This window comes from Callithrix jacchus, chromosome 17 (genome assembly GCF_049354715.1).
Source record: "Callithrix jacchus isolate 240 chromosome 17, calJac240_pri, whole genome shotgun sequence".
Classification (NCBI taxonomy): Eukaryota; Metazoa; Chordata; class Mammalia; order Primates; family Cebidae; genus Callithrix; species Callithrix jacchus.
Window position 1 is genome coordinate 784,411 of NC_133518.1, and position 9,686 is coordinate 794,096.

A 9,686-nucleotide genomic window follows, 5' to 3' on the forward strand; every position below is an offset into this window, starting at 1 on the left:
AGGTTGCAAAAGTGACCATTTTAGAAAACTCTATTAAGAGAAATTGACAGAGGGGGAGGTGGGGAGGGATAGCCTGGGGAGAAATGCCAAATGTGGGTGAAGGGGAGAAGAAAAGCAAAGCACACTGCCATGTGTGTACCTACGCAACTGTCTTGCATGCTCTGCTCATGTACCCCAAAACCTAAAATCCAATAAAAAATTAAAAAAAAAAAAAAAAAATGGACAGAATAAAATCTGATTTCTCACACTCTAAAAACTGATGAAAACTAAACTGGCTTCACCAAAAACAGTCAATCTCTATGGTAACACTGTAACTCTCAGGTTGAGTAGCTCAAAATCAATCCAATCTCCAGCAAGACAAAGTTTAGCCTTTCTGTTCATTTAGGAGGATATTCTTTTTATCTGATCAAAGAACAATGAGACCCGGGGGTCAGAATGGCGATTCCCTAGGCAACAAGGGAGGGAGGAACGCGAAGATGGGGGCGGGGGCGGGGGCAGCGGACAAGTCACAGTTGCCCCGGGCTGTGCGCAGGCGGCCTGAGTGTTCTTCCTCCATGAGGCCTCGGTTTTCAGAGTGCCTTCTTTCTTCCTCCGTGAGGCCTCGGTTTTCAGAGTAACGGTGGCCGCTAGGGGATGCCCGAAGTCTGCCTGCCAACAGAGAGTGTCAACCAGGAATGAACTGGGATCGCCAGGAACGGGAGCGGGAGAGGGGAAGAATGGAGCCCTCCCCCCACCACAGCACAGTGGGGCCGCCGTGCCCTCCCAGGCAGTTGCCACAAGCAATCGACCAGCGCCTTAGGGAGACACAGCCTAAGTCCCCACCCATCGGATTATGTGAAACTTCCTTCCAGAGAGAAGAGACCGACTGGAAATTCTCTCCGTCAAGGTCGAAACCTAAAAGGATCACTGGCACACCCACCAGGCCCAAGACAATTTTGAAAAGAGTTGTTTCAAAATGGAAGAGCAGTTTCTGTGTTTGGGGTACATCCGTATATTTCCGTATAACAAAATTAGTTGTTTTAAACATGACGCTTTAAAAGAAAAAAAAAAAAAAATTTTTTTTTTTTTAACTCCTTACCTGTACAGTCCTGCGATAGACAGACCACGGGACTCGTCAGCTCAGAGTCCGTGAGGCCAGAAGCTGACATCCTGCATGTCTACTCAGAATGAATGAACGAATGAACGAGTTTATTTATTTACTTTGAGACACAGTCTCGCTCTGTCCCCTAGGGTGGAGGGCAGGCAATGGCACGATCTAGGCTCACTGCAACCTCTCCGTCCCGGGTTCAAGTGATTCTTTCTGCCTCAGCCTCCCGAGTGGCTGGGAGTACAGGCATGTGCCACCACGCCCGGATGACTTTTGCATTTTTAGTAGAGACGGAGTTTCACCATGTTAGCAAGAATGGCCTCGATCTCCTGACCTCGTGATCCGCCCACCTCCCAAAGTGTTGGGGTTGATTACACGCGTGAGCCAGCCACCGCACCCGCCCGGGCCTGTAGTCCCAGCTACTCGGGAGGCTGAGGCAAGAGAATTGCCTGAACCCAGGAGGCGGAGGTTGCGGTGAGCCGAGATCGCGCCATTGCACTCCAGCCTGGGTAACAAGAGCGAAACTCCGTCTCAAAATAAATAAATAAACAAAGTTAAAAAAAATTAAATGCTGTATTCTGTTAGCTTTGCTTTGTACCCTGAGAAGGACATAATATAGCTGTTGTCTGTCTGTCTGTTTGTGACAGGGTCTCGCTCTGTCTGTCGCCCAGGGTGAAGTGCCTCCAAGTAGCTGAGACTACAGGCACGGACCCCGGGGTTTGGCCATGTAGCCCCAGGTTGGTGGTGGAGCTCCCGTGCTCAAGAGATCTTACTGCCTCTGCCTCCCAAAGTGTTGGGGTTACCGGCATGAGCCACCGCACCCGGCCTGACTCAATACCAGGAAGGGCCAGGATCTGCCAAGGCCTGTGTTCCAAAGTGGGGACAGTGGATCCCATGGTAGAGGGAGCCATCGGTCCACACTGAGCTCCGGCCAGCCCCAGGCCCCACCATGCAGACCAAATCAGAAGGAACAGGGTCCCTCGTCCTACACACCGCATCCCTTCACTGAACTTGGGAGCGGATCCATTTCCCAAACATGAGGTGGCTCTCAGTTTGAAACGGGTCACAAGGGGCCTGGCTTTCCCGAGTCGGCAGGATAACGAAGTCCTTCCGTGACATAGAACGAGGTGTGGCTCGAATCTAGATTCTCCAGTTAAAACCAAGGAAGATGGCCAGGAGCGGTGGCTCGTGCCTGTCATCCCAGCACTTTGAGAGGCCAGGCCGAGGTGGAAGTATCAGGAGGTCAGGAGTTTGAGACCAGCCTGGCCAAGACAGTGAAACCCCTGCCTCTACTGAAAACACAAAAATGTTAGCTGGGCGTGGTGGCGCGTGCCTGTAATCCTAGCTACTCAGGAGGCTGAGTCAGGAGACTCGCTGGAAACCAGGGAGGCAGAGGGTGCAGTGAGCTGAGATCGTGCCACTGCGCTCCAGCCAGGGGGACAGAGCAAGACTCGGTCTCAGAAAACACACACACACACACACACACCACCACCACCACCACCACCACCACCACCACCACCAAAGAAAACCAACGTGTCACACTCGATCGAGACAGACAGAGACAGAGAGAGATGAGAGAGACAGAGAGAGAGAGAGAGAGAGAGAGAGAGAGAGAGAGAGAGAGAGATGTTATATCCGAGTGACATAAAGAATGCACCGCACTCTGAAACTGAATTATGAGTCCTTTATGTTAGCCAGCGACGGAGAGGTGGCTAATGCCCAAAATTCTCTCTCAGGCCCAAAGAAAGAAAGAGTTAGGGGGTTCTTTATACACTAGTTTGAAAAAGGAGGGGGGAAACCTAGCTGAAGCAAATTTTTCACAAAAGCAGAGTAAGCAAAAAGTTAAAAGATAAAGTAGTACAGGCTGGGCATGGCAGATCACGCCTATAATCCCAGCACTTAGGGAGGCCGAGACGAGTGGATCACAAGGTGAAGAGATCGAGACCATCCTGGTCTAAACAGCGAAACCCCATCTCAACTCAAAAAAAGAAAAAAGAAAAAAAAAATTAGCTGGGCATGGTGTCACGTGCCTGTAGTCCCAGCTACTCGGGAGGCTGAGTCAGGAGACTCACTTGAAACCAGGGAGGCAGAGGGTGCAGTGAGCTGAGATTGTGCCACTGCACTCCAGCCAGGGAGACAGAGCAAGACTCGGTCTCAGCAAACACACACACACCACCACCACCACCACCACCACCACCACCACCACCACCACCACCAAAGAAAACCAATGAAGGTGTTTAACTCAACGTGTCGCACTCGATCGAGAGAGACAGAGTCAGAGAGAGATGAGAGAGACACAGAGAGTAACAGAGAGAGAGAGACAGAGAGAGAGAGAGAGAGAGAGAGAGAGAGAGAGAGAGAGAGAGAGAGAGATGTTATATCCGAGTGAGATAAAGAATGCACCGCAATCTGAAACTGAATTATGAGTCCTTTATGTTAGCCAGCGACGGAGAGGTGGCTAATGCCCAAAATTCTCTCAGGCCCAAAGAAAAAAAGAGTTAGGAGGTTCTTTATACCTTAGTTTGAAACAGGAGGGGGGAAACCTAGCTGAAGCAAATTTTTCACAAAAGCAGAGTAAGCAAAAAGTTAAAAGATAAAGTAGCACAGGCTGGGCATGGCATCTCACGCCTATAATCCGAGCACTTAGGGAGGCCGAGATGGGTGGATCACAAGGTGAAGAGATCGAGACCATCCTGGTCTAAACAGCGAAACCACGTCTCAACTCAAAAAGAAAAAAAAAAAGAAAAAGAAAATTAGCTGGGCATGGTGGCACGTGCCTGTAGTCCCAGCTACTCGGGAGGCTGAAGCAGGAGAATTGCTTAAACCCAGGAGGCGGAGGTTGCAGTGAGCCGAGATCGTGCCATTGCCCTCCAGTCTGGGTAGCAGCAGCGACACTCTGTCTCAAATGAGAGAAAAAAGCAAAAAAAAAAAAAAAAAAAAAAGAGAGAGAGGAGGAATGGGGGGGAGAGAGAGAGAGAGAGAGAGAGAGAGAGAGAGAGAGAGACAGAGAGCAGAGAGAGGAGGAGGAAAGGGGTACTCAATGGAGAGAGAATTACACATATCTTATAATGCTTTTGATACCATAATCGGTGGCCCGGGTGCACTTTTAAAACAGAAACAACAGCAGCAGCGGCAGCAAAAGCCAGCCAGCCAGACAGACCGTCACAGAGACAGTATTGTTACTAAAGACAGGTTTTCACTAACACGGGGGTGGGGGGGGGAGACAGAGAGAGAGAGAAAGAGAGAGGAGGGTGGATAACGAGGTCAAAAGATGGAGATCATCCTGGCCAGGCCAACATAGTGGGACCCCGCCTTCACTAACAATACAAACGTATTAGCTGAACAGGAATGTTGTCAGCAGGCTCAGGCTTCATAGCCAAAAAGCTGAAACCACCATCTGGGATGTTTTCCCGAGAGCCAGTGGTTTCACGAGGGGCCGTGTGTAGTTGTGGAAATGGAGAGGAATGTTTGGAGCTCCATATTTGAGACAGAACGGACAGGGCTCGGTCACGGGTCATTTAAGACATGGGGAGATACAGACTGAGAAAACCCTCCCAGCATCCTAGCTGAACAGAGAGGTGCACGATTTATCGAGACACTAAGTCTGGGTCACAACCGAGTCAACGGAGAAAGCAAACCCAGATTTTAGGGTTGGATTTATCTCTCTCTCTCTCTCTCTCTCTCTCTCTCTCTCTCTCTCTCTCTCTCTCTCTCTCCCCCCCCGCCCCTTCAGAGGGAGTCTCACTCTGTCCACCAGGCTAGAGTCCAGTGGTGCGATCTCGGCTCACTCACTGCAACCTCCGACTCCTGGGTTCAATTAAATCTCCTGCCTCAGCCTCCCGAGAACCTGGGATTGCAGGCACGCACCACCACGCCCGGCTAATTTTTGTCCTTTTTTTCCTTCTAAAGACGGGGTTTCACCATGTTGCTCAGGCCGGTCTTGAACTCACGACCCCAGGTGATCTGCCCGCCTTGGCCTCCAAAGTGCTTGGATTACAGGCGTGAGCTCCCGCGCCTGGCTAATTTTTGTCTTTCTGTAGAGACGGGGTTTCACCATGTTGGCCAGGATGGTCTCAAACTCCTGACCGCAGGTGATCCGCCCACCTCGGCCTCCCAAAGTGCTGCAGTGACAGGCAGGAGCCACCGTGCCAGGCCTGAATCTTTATCAATGTGTAACATCTTTGAGGTCTCCAAGTCCAGAAATAAACTCGCCACTTCTGCACAGGATTCTGTATGGAGATCAAATCTGAGATTCCTAAAGTAAAGAATTGAGGCCTTGGGAATGGATTGGATTAGATCTACCTGAGCTTATATTAAAATAAAAAAGAGGGAGAGGAAGAGGGAGGGGTGGAAGAAAGTGGGGGAGGGAGGGGGGAGAGAGAGAGAGAGAAGAGGAAGAAGAAGAAGAAGAAGAAGAAGAAGAAGAAGAAGAAGAAGAAGAAGAAGAAGAAGAAGAAGAAGGAGAAGGAGAAGAAGAAGAAGAAGACCTCATGAATTTCTAGAAAATAAGACCTTATGACTTTTGCATCCGTTGGCGACTCTAGGTAGTTTGCTGAACCTGGTTCTGTGGCCTTGCCTCTGTTTACTTTTGCACTCCAGGCCACGACGCACAGTGCCAGACCTGGGAGGAGTTCAGCCACGCTGCCTACCGAGAGAGAAGCTTTACCTCGCTGACCCTGTGAAGGCACGTGTGGTTCTCAAATACAGGCATTCTGATGGAAACTTGTGTGTTAAACACACAAGTAACAGATGATCGAGTTTGTCTGGTGTCTAAAAGAGAGGAAGCTCAAGATGGAAAGAAGACTGAGAAATTCCACAGTCAACTAACTAGTGGCACTGACCGTAGCCAGGGAATCCCTCAGTGTTACCATGGAAACTGAGTGAATGGTTTGAAATGAAGACTTTGTCATGTACTGAGGAAGTAAATATCTTTTGAAGTAGGGAAAGTGTTGGGACAGAAAATACTTTATGTAACTAAGTGGACTCTTCAGAAGCTCAGAGGTCATTTTCTGTAATTTTCTTTTGAATGTTTTCTTTAGAGAGCTAGGAATGCGAATGTTTTCAGTCAGAAAGCCTGTATTTACTTTTGGAAACTGCACAAGCGATGCATCTGTCTCCGGAACTTTGCAGATTACTTGATGTTAGGTAAAACGCACAATTGTTTCTTTCTGGCAGATTCGTAACAGTAACTTGAAAATGAGATATTACGAAAAGCCAATGCTTCCTTAAATTTAGTTCATCTTTCTTTCAAAGAACATTCAATGTAACCGTTGTGTTGGATCGAGGTATTTCTTTTGGAGCATAAAATGTATGCTGTCGATGACCAACAGACATAAAAGATGGTAATCGGAACAAACTCCGCACCACAGTGCGCATTGTTACGAATGCCGTGCACCTGAGTATGTCTAGTAGTGTGGCCTCAATTATATCTAACAGGAATTGACTAACCAGTATGCTTTGCCTTCTCTCTCTCTCTCTCTCTCTCTCTCTCTCTCTCTCTCTCTCTCTCTCTCTCTCTCCAGAGAGATACAATAAAAATACCTTTTATTATAGGGGATTGGTAGTATCAGCTCGTTGAACAATGACTTTGAATCTAGTTTTCAGTTATCAGAAGCAGCAGTTATTTGAGTGCGTGAATGCAATGACGGTCACTACACATGTACCACAACCACCATTTTACAGACATTTTCACGACGTCTTTTTCATCTGCAGTTTCTCAGAAGGCCGATAGATGATCCCAACTGTCACATCATTGCATACTTCTGTCCGTCTTCTCTCTTTCTGTAACCAAAGTGTTAGGTGTGACTGTCACAACTGTCATGTTTTCCAGTAAACCGGAAGTATGATATTATTTGACACTTATATTCGTACCCTAATTTCACCACCTAAACGTCGTGTTCACATGTTGATTCCCCAGGAATGGAATGAAGGGAAGGTACTACGTTGAAATACATCCTGCAGGCCAAGCGCAGTGGCTCAAGCCGGTAATCCCAGGACTTTGGGAGGCTGAGGAGGGTGGATCATGAGGTCAAGAGATGGAGACCATCCTGGTCAACATGGCGAAACCCCGTCTCTACTAAAAATACAAAACATTAGCTGGGCATGGTGGCGCGTGCCTGTAATCCCAGCTACTCGGGAGGCTGAGGCGGGAGAATTGCCTGAACCCAGGAGGCGGAGGTTGCAGTGAGCCGAGATCGTGCCATTGCACTCCAGCCTGGGGAAGAAGAAGAAAGAAGAAGAAGAAGAAGAAGAAGAAGAAGAAGAAGAAGAAGAAGAAGAAGGGAAGAGGAGGAGGAGGAGGAGGAGGAGGAGGAGGAGGAGGAGGAGGAGGAGGAAGAGGAGGAGAGGAGGAGGAGGAGGAGAAGAAGAAGAGGAGGAGGAGGAGAAGAAGAAGAAGAGGAGGAGGAGGAGGAGAAGAAGAAGAGGAAGAGGAGGAGGAGAAGAAGAAGAAGAAGATAATAATAATAATAAGAAGAAGAAGAACAGGAACAAGAAGAACAAAAACAAGAAAGAAAGAAAGAAAGACCTTATTGTTGTACCCGAGCGAGTGAAAGAATGCACCAGACTCTGAGATTGAATTATGAGTCCTTTATTATGCCAGCGACCGAGAGGTGGCTGATGCCCAAAATTCTCTCGGCCCCTAAGGAAATATTAGGCGGTCTTTTATACCCTAGTTTTAAAAGGGAGGGGGAACTTAGCTGAAGGAAATTTTTCACAAAAGGAGAGTAAGCAAAAAGTTCAAACTTAAGCTAGAACATGAGAAATAAAACAGTGCCAGGTGCGAGGGGTAAAGTTGTCACAAAAGACACACAACTTATATAGGTAACCGGGGCTCTGGGCATCGGACAGCACCTGCCCGCATTCCCAAGCTCTGCTGGTACCACTGAACTCGGCCTCTTATCAACAAATGCGTTCCCAGCGTCAGCCCGCCCCAGCTACATACTCTGGTGACATAGTGAATGGTGGGAAAATCACTAAAATGTAGAAGGTAAGATGGAGTCTGCCCAGCTCAGGAAGCTAACTGACATAAAGCCTGAACAGCTTTTAGTCTGAGAAAGAGAGAGCTAGTTTTAACTGGCAAAAAGCAGGTTATCACATTATGAAGTACAGTTTACAGGAACCGGCTGTCACTAGACATCGAGAAATCCACAAAAGCGCTAGTCAACAGCAGGAGAAAAACAGCAGCTCACACACGTCCTGGGGAAAAGATACACCGTCCTAGAATTCCGTGCCAAGGCATCACCTCCGGTCATCTTAAGGGAGCAAAGTATCTCTTTTTAGACAGCGTTTCTATTTTGGGCACAAACTACTACGGCCCAGCGTGGCGCCACGATGCCCTTCCCATTTTGCATATATGCTGGCCCGGGGAAGGAGAAAAGAAGACATCAAGAGAAAAGGTGATTGAGAGACCCAGCCAAGATGAAGCTTTCCCAGGGAGGGAGGGAGGGATGGCTGAGGAGTGAAGGGGTGAAAAAGCCCCACCACTACTGTCCAGCCCGCCCACCCGCTTGCCCACGAGGACCAAAGGCTGTGCCATCGCCCCCAGCTGCCTCTGGGGAAGTGGGACCGTGCCCCACCCCCACCCCCACCCCCCATCTTCAAAAACAGTGGCCACTGAGTGAGGTGAGATCTGGCCATCACCCATGCAAATGTCAACCGGCAAAGGGTGGGGGGAGGGGAGAGAGGATGGAGGCCCACGCGCCTGGCTCCAGAACGTTTCCACGCAGGGTGGTGAGAGGCGCGGCGTTGGGGGGAACCCACCTCACAAACTCATCGAGTTGGAGTAAAGGGGCGGGTGGGGGGTGCTTAAAAAATAAACCAACTCCTCATAAAGCCCAGGTAGAAGAGTCTATGCGCATGAAAGACACCAACAAACAAAGGAACACAAAGTACCGATAAAGGAACAATAGGGCCCCCACCGGGGCGGAGGTTCCCCAGGCAACGAGGGAGAGAGGGAGGGGCCTCCAGATGGGCGGAAGAGAAACCGGTTGCCCCAGGCTCTGTGAAGTCCTCGGGCTGGCAGAGCTCCCTCCGCGCCACCTCGATTTTCCATTACAGTGGCCGCTAGGCGATGCCCAAAGACCACCGATGCTTGCAGGCGTCAGCACGAAAAAGAAGGGAACGCTGGATCGCTCTGGGTCGGGGTGGAGGTTGGGGGGCGGGGGCGGGGGCGGGGGCGGGGGCGGCTCAGGCACGCCGCGTCGCCGGCCTCTCCCCGATCCCTCTCGGATCAGGTCGTTTCTGGGCCCAGGGAGTCCTCTCGGGTGATGCCCGCCTGCAACTAGTCGACCGGAGCCCCCAGGGGACACGGCCTAGGCACCCGCCCGTGGGTTCATCTGGAACTTCCATTCCCCTAGAGAGAAGGAAGAGGAGACCAGGGGCGGGGGCGTGTGGACGGAGGCTAGGGGTGGAGATGGGGCCTATCTAAGATGGAAGTCCAGTCCCTAGCGTTTCCGAGTGGACTCCAGACCCACCACCTCAGAGTGTCAATATCCGTTACAGGGAAGCGAAGGTCCGTGAAATCCACACTCACTCCCGGAGTGAGTGGCACGATCTCGGCTCACGGCAACCTCCGCCTCCTGGGTTCCAGCGATTCTCC

The 9,686-nt window shown here is 50.1% G+C and overlaps 1 pseudogene; it reads left to right on the top strand.

Annotated features, from left to right (window-relative positions):
- Window positions 1-4,127: 4,127 nt before the first annotated feature.
- Window positions 4,128-6,393, top strand: LOC108590492 (signal recognition particle 9 kDa protein pseudogene; annotated as a pseudogene).
- Window positions 6,394-9,686: the final 3,293 nt, after the last annotated feature.